This window comes from Manis pentadactyla, chromosome X, assembly GCF_030020395.1.
Source record: "Manis pentadactyla isolate mManPen7 chromosome X, mManPen7.hap1, whole genome shotgun sequence".
NCBI lineage: Eukaryota > Metazoa > Chordata > Mammalia > Pholidota > Manidae > Manis > Manis pentadactyla.
In genome coordinates, this window is record NC_080038.1 from 114,946,222 (window position 1) to 114,960,361 (window position 14,140).

Here is a 14,140-nt window from a genome sequence, read left to right on the forward strand (position 1 = left end):
CACAGCTGTGTGTTTCATAATAGCAGCCTCTTTCTCATATGGTAGATATGGAAACTGAGGGTCTACGAGTAAGGGAGTATTAGTGGAAGAAGCACAGGCTTTTAAGGTGGAGAGATTTATTTAAATCCCAGAATGGCCTCTCAAGGAAAAAAAAGCATTCAGGATGTTAGGCAACAGGGACAAGACTGGTCTGATCAAGTGTTGAATTGTCAGTTGCACAAGCATCCTACATCCAAGGGAACAGGTTACAAGAGGAAAACATACTGTTCTTCTCTACTTGTTGATATATAGAACACAAATGCAGCAGATAAACAGAGGGGTGTTTTCTTAGATTTAGATAGTTACTGGTGCTGGTTTATGCTATATAATCATTAATTTTCTCTCATTTCATCCTGCAGTTGGGAAGAATAAAAAGAAGATGAAGAAAGAAGAATCTGTTGTTCACTATTTTTAGGCTTTTCATTGTTCAGAAGCCCAATGGAATTTCATTCCAAAGTTCATCACCCAAAATGTGATATCCAATGACATCTCAGTTCTCTCTTACATGTTACATATGTATTTGACAGCATTTATTCTAGTTAAAAATAACTTTGCTTTACTGAAAATGTAGGCAGGTTTTATTTAGATAAATAATCTTGACTTAAGTCTCTGGTTTACCTCTTTCTTTGGCACATCGTACCTTAATTGAAAGGTATCGCTTTCCACCACTTGTTCAGCCTATTTTAAGTTATTTTATTGCAGCCCCAAATAAATGAAAATTTCAAGTTTAAAACAATTTTTGTAAAGAGATGAAGGTCAAGTCTTTAGAGCTGTACTGTCCACTGTTAGTCACTAGCCATATATGGCTACTGAGTACTTGAAGTATGGCTAGTCTTACATGAGATGTGCTCTATGAAATACAGTTACATATCTAATAAGTTTTATATTGATGACATGTTGAAATGATAATATATGGAGTTAAAATATACCATTAGAATTAACTTTGCCAGTTTCTTTTTACTTTTTTTAATGTGGCTACTAGAAAACTTAAAGAAACATATATGCTTTGCATTATAGGTCTATTAGACAGTACTTCTCTACAGCATGATTTTGAAGGCAGCCTCACGGACAGCCCAGCTTGCTTGGAGACCAGATATTGCCTTGTGGCAGTGGTTCTCAAAGTTTGGTCCCTAACACAGTATTATCAGCATCACCCAGGAATTCTTAGGCTCAATCCAAGACCTAGTGAATCAGAAGCTCTGAGGGTAGGCCCAGCAATCTGTGTCTTAACTAGCTCTCCAGGGGATTCTGATGCAGCCAAGGCTTGAGAAGAACTGGTTTAGAGCCACAGGGGAAGAAACTGAGACTCAACTATACTAGGACCAGCTTTAATTCACTGGCTTGGGTTTGCAGGTAAACTGAACAGGATGGCAAGTGCTGGGCTGAGAAAGACTAGAACTCACAGGGGGCTGAGACATGGAGGGACACAGGTTGAGTGAAGGCAGCAGAAAAATGTGCAAAGAAAAAAGCTAGTTCCAGAAGGATACAAACATTTTGATACCATGTATATGAAATCTAACAAATGTACAATCACCATATACTGACTGTGGATATACAGAGAGAGTAAAATGTGAAATATGCATACAAATGTCACATAAAAAAGGCATAAGTTGGAAAGATAAACACCACATCTAGGATGGTGGCTACTTCTTGGGCAAAGAAAATGGGGGGATCCTACTGGGGAGAGCTCCACAGTAGGCTTCAACTATATCTGTAATGTTACATTTCTTAAGCTGGCTTGTGGGTAAATGGAGGTTTATAGCAACATTGTCTATAATTTTCTGTGGGCCTGAAATATTTCATAATAAATAATGAAAATAGGAAAGTGAAAGAATGGACAATCTCTAGATCTGTTTTAAGGGGGGAAAAAAAGGTCCTAGTTGACCTAGTTGATGAGAGAATGGGAAGGGCCCTGGGGCTTCAGACTAGACAGCCTCATTTTCGTATTTGGTTAGAGGCCATCAGCTTCCTAGGCGCCCCTCAGTAGCACTGATACCTTCTCTCATATTCTGTGTTATCACATCTCATATTCTAAGTTATATATGTATGTGCATATATATGTTCTATATACATTTATTTTCCCCCTATTCCACCAGCACCTAACCCTGGACTGAGCCTCTGGATGGCTGGGAACTTAAAGGGTTTTATTTATCTTTCTTTCCCAAAGCCCTAGGCAACAAGTTTTCCTCTTAGCAGGTGCTTAATTAATGTCTGTTAAAGTGAAATAAACTTCACATTCCCACCATTTTTTTTTTTTTGGTCACCAGTGTTAACATTTTAAAATGTATTATCATGTAGTATTCTGTATGGCTACAACCACATGGTGAGACAGACGGCAAAGGGCTCCTTGTCAAATTATTTAACTGAAAGGTCAGGCCAAGTAGTGTGATTTGAGGACCTTCAAAGTGGCTCTGATTCGTTAGTCTTTATGCTGTGCTAGTTGTTAATATACTATTGCTTTTAGACCTAGGCAAGAGGGACCTCTGTCCTGAGCTCCAGGTTTTAGAGGCCCCCACTCTATCCTCTTCCAACTGCACCCCTCCCTACAGGGCCAGGAGCGCCCCCCTTGGGAACAAGGGCTGTACCCTAGCTAGCCCAATCTCAAGATACCTGGCACTCCCAAACAGCAGGCCTGCTGCCCAGGCCTGCATGTCCCTCTTGGAAGCTGTCCTGGAAAGGGCTGATTGCATTGCCTAGTCGGCGCTCCCAGGCTTAAGGGGTGGTTGTATCCCCAGAACAGGGGATGGGGCCTGGTCTATGAGCTGGGGCAGGGACAGGGGGAGGGAAGGGCAGCTCTTCTCACATCAGTGGAGCAGGACTTAGAGGAATCCGAGAATTCTAAATCCCAATCAGGCCTTTCAGGTCATTATGAAGGTACATTTGTCATGAAAGGAAATAAACCATTAAATAAAACATGCTCTATTAAGTGATCTAAACCTTTCAAATATTTAGATGCATTTGGATCCCCAAATGAACTCTCTTTCTGAATCCTACAAATGCTACAAATATTATAGGCAGGCCAGATTAAATATCTGGTCTATCATCTCTTTCCCTTCTTCAGTCTGTGTTACAGTTTGCTACCTGAGTGTAGTGGGACCCCTTGCTTCTGAAAAATGGCTTGTTCTAATAGCCAATCTTACTATAAAACTTGGATCAAGTCTGTAGTCTGGGCTAGAGTACAACCACCAACCATCTTGTCCCCTATACTCACCCCCAACTGCTCGACCCTCTCACTGGTCTCTTTCTTTGCTGCCCAGGTATTCATACATAAAACTTTTCTTCAATACTACTTTTCCCCTGTACAAATACCATGTAGAGGCCATCAGCTTGGTCAGGCTCACCTGCATGGAGGTCCTGTATGCCCTGCACAACCTCTTAAGAACACTGTGCTTCTCTGACAACCTTCTGGTCTGACTCACCAGTACGCTCTTTGATTTCCCTCCCTGTGTGACAGACTGAACTGCGGCAGACTACAGGTTCTGGTGTACTCGTTTTTCATACATTAAAGATCAAAGAAATTGAATACTCATAAGAATAATGCCTCTGGCATTACAAAGTAACTTACCCTTATCATTTAAAAACAGTGTTGTTAACTATTAGGAAAAAATATTAATGGAGAGTTCTCAGAGTAAGAATAACCTAATAGAGGTCCAAATTGAGAAAAGAGAGAAGGGAGTTGTGACAGCTAATCTACCAAAATTACCTGGGTAAAGGGCAACTACCTAACTGAACTGTTCACTATGGAAACACAAAGGAAATAAAATCCAATCAATCAAAAACCTAGCATTATCAAAAAGGTAAAGATACAGTGTTAGGAACAATAGATGTTTTGTAGAGAAAATGCAAAATCCAGCATATGCTTGTATAGTGTTGTATTATAATATCACCAGGAAAACCAAGCAGCCATTAGTTTTTATCAGCTGTTCCACTTAGAACTTGGCACAGTTGTGTCTAGGCCTCCATTTCTGTTTAAGCAAAGTAGACCGGAGGTGACAGAGGCAGACACAGTGCAAGCTATATTGGGAAGACACTTCTGGGTCTCCTAAGAAAATGAGCTAGATACTATCCAGGCATCCAAAGGGAGCTCTCTGATTGGGGTGTTTGGGGTATGGTATAAATGGGAAGGACTTTGAGAGGAACATTTAACTAACTTCCAGTGAACCTAGACGAAAACCTAAGGTGGTTTGTGCCTTGGAGAGCCAGCCTATTAACTAATTGACTCTTATGGTAAACATGCCTACATATTTACTCCTCTGCCTGGCAGTTCTTAATGGGGGTGATCCTAAGAAAGAAAAAGACCACATGGTAGGATGGGAAGGGAAGAGTCAGAAATTTCTGGGCTACATGCCCCCTCCCCTCACAGCTGGCCATCCCTCTCCTGATTCCTCCTGTCCCACTCCCCTTTCTGGCTTTTCCTCTTCCGTGTGCCTGGGGGCTGTCCAGCCTAGTACTTTTTGAGGTGTGTACCTCTAGGAATGACAGGAGGGAGAGGTTGATTTACTCACCTAAGGCTTCCAGTTAGCAGAAAGCTAACTGTTCTATAGCTTTTGGACTGCAGCCTTGCTTTGGGCTAAAATTTTGTGAAACAGAGGCTGCTGAGGGGAAGGGACTAGAAGCTTGGCTACATGGAGATCTCCACCTTAAGGGGGAAGCCAGGAGGTAAGATAGCTCTCCAATGGCCCCAGACTTCCTTCTTAGTGGTGCTTGTTGTCTGCCTAATTGAAAGTACAGCTTTTGCCGTCTTTAGAGCACTGAATTTCAACAGGGTCTTAAGTGCTTCAACAATAGGATATGGATCACATAGAGTCCATTTCTGGACAATTGGAGATGGTCACAGTGGCACCAGCACAAGAAGGGAAACACTAATGGACTAACCAAACAGAGCAGTATAATGATAGCCTACAAAAATATTCTACCTTAAAGGAAGATGCTCACTTTAGTCAGAACTGGTTCAGGTTGACATGGGGCATGTGGAAAGAGAGAGCTCTGTCTAAGTCCTGTGTGTGTTACTCTTACCCAAGTTATAGGCATTGGGGGACCCCAGGATACAGAGAAGGTGTTTCAAGAGGTAGTGGGCTAACTGTGGGACTAGTCTTTTGAAAGCTTGGAGTAGCAACCAACAAGTGAAACACTTACCTAAGCTACTAAGCCTAAAAGACAATCCTTGGGCCAAGTCATCTGGACTTTTCCATTAAAAATACTTTGTTTGGAACCCAGACATATATGGTCAATTAATATTTGATAAAGGAGCCATGGACATACAATGGCGAAATGACAGTCTCTTCAACAGGTGGTGCTGGCAAAACTGGACAGCTACATGTAGGAGAATGAAACTGGACCATTGTCTAACCCCATATACAAAAGTAAACTCAAAATGGATCAAAGACCTGAATGTAAGTCATGAAACCATTAAACTCTTGGAAGAAAACATAGGCGAAAACCTCTTAGACATAAACATGAGTGACCTCTTCTTGAACAAATCTCCCCGGGCAAGGAAAACAACAGCAAAAATGAGTAAGTGGGACTATATTAAGCTGAAAAGCTTCTGTACAGCAAAAGACACCATCAATAGAACAAGAAGGATCCCTACAGTATGGGAGAATATATTTGAAAATGACACATCCGATAAAGGCTTGACGTCCAGAATATATAAGGAGCTCACACGTCTCAACAAACAAAAAACAAATAACCCAATTAAAAAATGGGCAGAGGAACTGAACAGACAGTTCTCCAAAAAAGAAATACAGATGGCCAACAGACACATGAAAAGATGCTCCACATCGCTAATTATCAGAGAAATGCAAATTAAAACTACAATGAGGTATCACCTCACACCAGTAAGGATGGCTGCCATCCAAAAGACAAACAACAACAAATGTTGGCGAGGCTGTGGAGAAAGGGGAACCCTCCTACACTGCTGGTGGGAATGTAAGTTAGTTCAACCATTGTGGAAAGCAGTATGGAGGTATATCAAAATGCTCAAAACAGACTTACCATTTGACCCAGGAATTCCACTCCTAGGAATTTACCCTAAGAACGCAGCAATCAAGTTTGAGAAAGACAGATGCACCCCTATGTTTATCGCAGCACTATTTACAATAGCCAAGAATTGGAAGCAACCTGAATGTCCATCAATAGATGAATGGATAAAGAAGATGTGGTACATATACACAATGGAATACTACTCAGCCATAAGAAAAGGGCAAATCCAATCATTTGCAGCAACATGGATGGAGCTGGAGGGTATTATGCTCAGTGAAACAAGCCAAGCGGAGAAAGAGAAATACCAAATGATTTCACTTATCTGTGGAATATAAGAACAAAGGAAAAACTGAAGGAACAAAACAGCACCAGAATCACAGAACTCAACAATGGACTAACAGGTACCAAAGGGAAAGGGACTGGGGAGGATGGGTGGGTAGGGAGGGATAAGGGGGGGAGAAGTAGGGGGGTAATAAGATTAACATGCATGCGGGGGTAGGAGAAAAGGGAGGGCTGTACAACACAGAGAAGACAAGTAGTGATTCTACAACATTTTGCTATGCTGATGGACAGTGACTGTAAAGGGGTTTATAGGGGGGACCTGGTATAGGGGAGAGCCTAGTAAACATAATATTCGTCATGTAAGTGTAGATTAGTGATAACAAAAACAAAGCAAAAAAAAAAAAAGGGCAGTTCCTGTGTGGTAACCTCCAACGAGTTCTACACAAGGGTATAAAGGGCATATAAAAGTGTAGGCAAAGGGTCTGTTTGTGTTTATACAGAGGATCAAAGCCTAATTGGGCTACCCCGAAAATGAACTAAGATACGATATGAAAAAGAACTTCCAACATCTGCACTCTCTGGAAGACTCATGCCAGAAGATGATCATCAAAAAACCCCAACAAAGATACACGCACTGCTACAGCTGTAGATGCACTCATCCCACCAGTTCCTGGACTTGCCATGGGAATGAGGAAGGAGATATCTAAGCTGGCCTGTGCATACAGTAAAACTACAAATTTGACTGGATCTATACTGTTGGAACTCAACCAAGAATTTGGAGAAGTGCAAATTGTAGCGCTCCAAAGTCTTACAACTACAGACTATTTACTGTTAAAAGAACATATGGCATGTGAACAGTCCCCAGGAATGGGTTGTTTTAATTTGTCTGATTTCTCTCAGACTGTTCAAGTTCAGTTGGACAATATCCACCATATCATAGATAAGTTTTCACAAATGCCTAAAGTGCCTTAATGGTTTTCTTGGTTTCACTGGAGATGGCTGGTAATTACAGATATGCTTTGGTTATGTAACTATACTCCTATTATGTTAATGTGTGTGCGCAATTTAAGTAGTAGCTTAAAACCTATATATGCTGAAGTTACTCTACAAGAAGATTTGTCAAAGAAATAATCAATCTTCCCATGTTTTCTCCCGCCTGCTACTTCTATAGTTTTTCTTCTACCTTCCTAATTACAACCCTTAAATAGAATTTGTGCCTCATATCAAATTTACCGAGTATCATAACTCCTCCAAGTGGTAAAGATACCTCAAGACAAATGCTGGGCATAGAAGCCACAGGGCATAAATATGCAAAGAAGTAAAAAGCTAACCTTTTCAAACAATAAGGCTTCCCTCTCACTTACCAACTTCACATTTCCCTGTATGGTCCCGGAAGATGACTGGTTAGCCAGAGACGGGTAAGATTCCTCAAGGGAGGAACAACCTAAGACAGGCACAGTCGCAGGGGGGCCATCAGGTGAGAAATTGGGGATCAACAGAGGTGAGGCTTAGAACCTCACCCCCCCGTTCTGAGAGAAATCTTCTGCATATGTGGATGTTTTATTGCCCTGGTCTAGCTTGGATTAACACATAGTCTACAGGCACACACCTGATCATCTACATTTGCTCTCTTACAACACTAAACTATGTTTTCTACCTTTATCTTGCATCTACCTACCACTTCAGCATTTTATTAAAAATAATAATAATAAAGAGAGAAATGTGGTATCCACATATAAATCAAGTATAAAAACCAAATGAGTATTCATATTTGAACTGACTGTTTAGAGTTTATAATGCATAAGCAAAACCGAAAGTTTCTGTGATGACTTCCCTTGTACTGTTCACTATGTAACTTATTCATTATGTAAGAATTTGTCCTACATGTAAGAACTTGTTTGTTATGCCTCAGAAGATTGGAGACTGACGAAAATTAGGCTTGGGGTGGATTAATGATTGTGCATTGAGCACTGACTCCCCTATACAGAATTTTATTGTCGTTAACAACCATTTGATCAATAAATATGAGAGATGCCCTCACAAAAAAAAAAAAAGACAGACTTCCAATGGTAAAATAAATAAGTAACCAGGATGTAATGTATAGCATAAGGAATATAGTCAAGATATTGTAACAGCTTGGTAGGGTGATAGCTGGAACCTAGAATTATGTATATAAATGTTCTACCACTGTGTTGTACACTTGAAACTAATGTAATGTAATACTGTGCGTCAACTACCCTTCAATAAAAAATAATTATTTAAAAAAAAATACTTTGTTTGGTTAAGGAAAATGACAACCTCTTAGTTACTCCAAGAAAACATTTTTGTTCTTCTAAAGCACATTGTCCAAAGATACACATTTTGTAAGAAAGTCTACAACAGTGTGTCCAGCATCATGACCCTTTTCTGAGAGCAGAAACCTCATAGGCCATCATTAGGTTTCAAACAAAAGGAGGACATGAAGGTCATGTGTACATGGGAAAGACATACAGGTTTAAAAAAGCAACTCTATCAATGGAATTCCAAATAGAACAAATTTTAACAAACTCAAGAAGAGTGAAATTATAGCAAGTATTCTTTCTGACCATACTAGTATAAAACTAGAAATCAATAACAGAAGGAAAACTGGAAAATTCACAAATATGTGGAAATTAAACAATGTACTCCTAAACACCTAACAGAGCAAAAAAGAAATCAAAGGGAAATGAAATAACATCTCAAGACAAATTTGGAAACACAACATACCATAACTTACAGGGTGCATCAAAAGCAGTTTTAAGAGGAAAGTTTACAGCAATAAATGCCTACATAGATCAAAAAGAAAGATCTCAGTCTTATATTATACCTCAAAGAACTAGAAAAAAGGAGAACTCAGCTCAAAGTTAGCAAAAGAAAGGAAATAATAAAGATTTTATCAGAAATAAATGAAATAGAGAACATGAAAACAATAGAAAAAGAAGTGAAATTAAAAGCTGGTTTTTTTGAAAAGATGAACCAAATAGAAAAACCTTTACCTAGGCTAACCAAGAAATAAAAGAGAAGACTCAAATAAATAAAATTACAAATGAAAGAGGAACCATTATAACTGATATCACAGAAATACAAAAGATCACAAGGAACAATTATGAACAATTATATATCAACAGATTGGATAAACTAGAAGAAATGGATAAATTCCTAGAAATATACAACCTACCAAGACTGAATCACAAAGATCCCTAAAATTGGAACAGAATGATAATGAGGATACTCAATTACTATTCAAAAAACTCCCAACACAGAAAAGATCAACACCAGGTGGTTTTCCTGGTGAATTCTACCAAACACTTAAAGTGGAATGAATGCCAATCTTTCTCAAGCAATTACAAATAATGAAAGAGGAGGGCATATTCCTCAAGCTCATTGTACAAAATCAGCATTACCCTGATACCAAAACCAGATAAGGACACTATAACAAATGAAATTACAGACCAATATCCCTGATGAAGATACATGCAAAATTCTCAACAAAATACTAGCAAACTGAATTCAACAGCACATTATCAAGTGGGATTTATCCCTGGGATGCAAGAAAGTTTCAAAATATACAAATCAATAAATGTGATATACCACATTAACAGAAGGAAAGATTAAAATCCTATAATCTCAACAGATTCATAAAAAGCATTTGACAAAATTCAACTTCTTTTCATGATAAAAAACCCTCAACTAATTTGGTATAGAAGGAATGTACCTCAATATAATAAGGACCATTTGTGATAAGCCCACAGTTAACATCATGCTCAGTGGTGAAAGGCTGAAAGCTTTCCCTCTAAGATCGGGAACAAGACAAGGATGCCCACTCTTACCACTTCTATTTTACTGGAAGGTCCAGCCAGAGAAAGTAGGCAAGAAAAAGAAATGAAAGGCATCCAAATTAGAAAGGAAGAAGTAAAACTGTCTCTGTTTGCACATGACATGACTTTATATATAGAAAACCCTAAAGACTCCACCAAACAACTCTCGGAACTAACCAACAAATTCAATAAATTTGGAGGATGTGGAATCAACAAACAAAAATCAGTTATATTTTTATACATTAACAACAAAATACCTAAAAAGGAAATAAAGAAAACAGTCCCATTCATAACACATCAAAAACTATAAAAGACTTAGGAATATATTTAGCCCAGGAGGTAAAATACCTATACACCAAAAATTATAAGACATTGAGGAAGAACAAATAAAGGGAAAGAGATCCCAATTTCATAACTAGGAAGAATTAATATTGTTAAGATGTCCATACTACCCACAGTCATCTACAGATTCAATGCAATCCCTATCAAGACTGCAATGTCATTTTTCACAGTATTAGAAAAAAACAACCCTACAATTTGTGTGGAACCACAAAAGACTCTGAATAGCCAAAACAGTCCTGAGAAAGAAGAAAGCTGGAGGCATCATGAGTTCTGATTTCAAACTATATATAAAGCCATAGTATTCAAAACAGTATGGTACTGGCATAAAAATAGACATAGAGGGCAACAGAACATAATTGAGAGCCCAGAAATAAACCCATGCTTATATGGTCAACTAATATTTGACAAGGGAGCCAAGAATACTCAATGGAGAAAGAATAGTCTCATCAATGAATGGTGCTGGGGAAACTGGCTATCCACATGCATAAGAATTATATTGGACCTCTATCTTATGCTATTCACAAAAATTAACTTGAAATGGATCAAAGTCTTAAATGTAAGACCGGAAGCCCTAAAACTCCTAGAAGAAAACAGTTTCCCTATAACAGTTCCTTGACATGGGTCTTGACAAAGATTTTTTGGGTATGATAACGAAAGCAAAAATAGACAAGTAGGACTACATCAAACAAACAAGCTTTTGCACAGCGAAGGAAACAATCATCAAAATGGAAGGGCAACCTCAACCTATGGAATGGGAGAAGATATTTGTTAACCTCTTGTCTGATAAGGGATTACTGTCAAAATATATAAGGAACTCATACAACTCAATACCAGAAATACAAATTACCCAATTAAAAAATGGGCAAAGTACCTGCATAGACGTTTTCCCAAGGAAGACATACAAATGGCCAGTAGATGTAGGAAAAGGTGTGCAATATCTTTAATCATCAGGGAAATGCAAATCAAAAACACATTGGGTTATCTCCTCACACCTCTTCAGGTGACTACTATCAAAAAGTCAAGAGGTAAGTATTAGTGAGGATGCGGGGTAATAACTCTCATGCACCACTGGTGGGAATATAAATTAGCACAGCCACTATGGAAAATAGTATGGAGTTTCCTCAAAAAATTAAAAATAGCACTTCTATATGATCCAGAAATCCCACTTCTGGGTATATAGCCAAAGAAATGAGATAAGTATCTCAAAGAGCTATATGGACTCCCATGTTCACTGCAGCATTATTCACAATAGACAAGACATGAAAATAATCTGTGTCTGTGGATGGATGAATGGATAAAGAAAATGTGGTATCTATACAGAATGGAATATAATTCAGTCATAAAAAGGAGGAAATTCCAAATTTTGTGACAACGTGGATGGAGTATGAAGGCATTATGCTAACTGAAATAAGTCAGAGAAATGCAAATATTGTATGATTTCACTTACATGTAGAATCTAAAAAAGCCAAACTCATAGAAAAAGAGTGTAGAATGGTGGTTGCCAGGGGCTGTGGGGTGGGGGAAAATGCGAAGATGTTGGTCAAAGGGTATATACCACCAGTTATAAGGTGGACAAGTTCTGGGGATCTAATGTAAATCATAGTGACCTACAGTTAACAATACTATATTGTATCCTTCAAAGCTGTCAAGAGAGTATATCTTAAATGTTCTCATAATTTTAAAAAATGATAACTATGTAAGGTAATAAACATGTTAACTAGCTTTATTGTGGTAATCATTTCAAAATATATATCTATATCAAATCATCACATTGTGTACCTTTACCTTACACAATGTTATATGTCAATTATACCTTAAAGATAGGGAAAAAAGAGAAATGAACTATCATGTCATAAAAAGACATGAAAGAACCTTAAGCCATTTGACTAATTGAAAGAAGCCCATTTCAAATGGCAATACACTATAGTATTTTAAATAAATGATATTCTGGAAAAAGCAAAACTATGGAGACTAAAAACATCAGTGGCTGCCAGGGTTGGTAGGGGAGGGAAGGAATGAATATGCAAAACACAGGGTATTTTTTAGGCAGTGAAACTATTCTGTATGATACGCAATGGTGGATACATGTTATCATACATTTCTCAAAACCTATAGAATGCAGAACAACAAGAGTTAAAGCTAATGTAAACTATGGACTTTGGATGATAATGACTTGTTGATATAGGTTAATTAATTGTGATAATATACCATTCTGGTGTGGGATGTTGATAATGGGGGAGGCTGTGCATGTGGGAGATATCTATGGTATCTGTGATATATGAGAAATGTCTACCTTCTGCTCACTTTTGCTGTGAACCTAAACCTACTTTAAAAAATAGTCTATCAAGAAAAAATCCTTGGACTCCCATATGCCTGTGTAAAAAATCCATGAATTTATTCTATTTTCCCCTTCCCTGTCTTCTTCCACATTTTTAGTTGTGCTATATACATTTCACTTATGAATTGTTTATCATCCTTGTCCCAAGCTTTCAGTCTTCAATGTATAATTATATTCAAGGCAAAAAAAAAAAACAATGGAGGGACAGAGATAGGAAAGAGGTAAAAAAATGAGGAGTGCTCTCTTTTGCATTAAAAAAAATCTACCTATGAGTAGTTCTTTCTGTTTAAAAAAAATGTAGTGGCAACCCTGTTCATAGCATGCAGTAGGAAACGGGGGAGCCCTATCAGGAACCTTCCTCACCACAGGACTTACATCACCCAGGGCAATATCCCATTCTTCTCCCTACCCCTTGAGTCAAGCTTTACTTACAGCCAAGGACCCTCTCAGGCCCTGTATGAATTTTAAAACAAGAAATTTTATGAATTTCTTGTCTTTACTGCCCTATGCACGTAGGCCATCTTTTGAGTTGAAGTCTTCCCTCCTCTGGGAAAACTTTCCTTAGAAAGGCCCACACACTGTGGGTCCTCCTGTCTCTGCTGCAGAGCTGAGCAAGCAATATATGAGAATGCAAAGATGGAGATATTTCACATGCAATGCTTCTACCAACTAGGCTTGAACCCTTACACACAAATAGTAATTCCTGCTTCTCTATCCCCAGCAATGTGTGGGAGGCAGTGTGGAAATTGGGTGGGGCAATGAAGAGATGGCCTGTCATTCACTTCAGCAAATGAGCTTAGACCTAGAGATCTAAGCAGGAGGAACTTGCTGGAGGGAACAGCGGTGGTGAGGGGCAGCTATTGACTTTTCCTGAGCCCCGCTGCTCCTCCTCAACTTGACTTCCCCTCACCTTGGCCAGAGTTAAATACCAGCTCAAGGTTGACAGGGAAATCCACTAGCCTGATGCTGAGGTCCTACCCTGTCTTGAGGCCTCCCAGACTTTTGGTTACAAACAAGGTCTGTGCTCCTCAGCCATCATTGCCTAACCCTGGTCACCCAGCAGGAGTGGCTGTGCCTCAACCACAGCCCTCACCCTAGCAGCACAGCTGCTGCCACCTTTGTTGTTTGTTCTCACCTTTGCTGCTACTTCCCAGCCATAGCTATTGAGGAGGTATCTGGGTTCCCCCAACATGTCTGATAAAAGTGACATAAAACCAGCTCCATTTGCCCAACCAGAAGCAGCTGTCATGAAGGATGAAAGGGGAGGAGGGGAGAGTGGCGATGTCCAAAGCAGTGTTGATGACCTTAACCTTGATGGCAA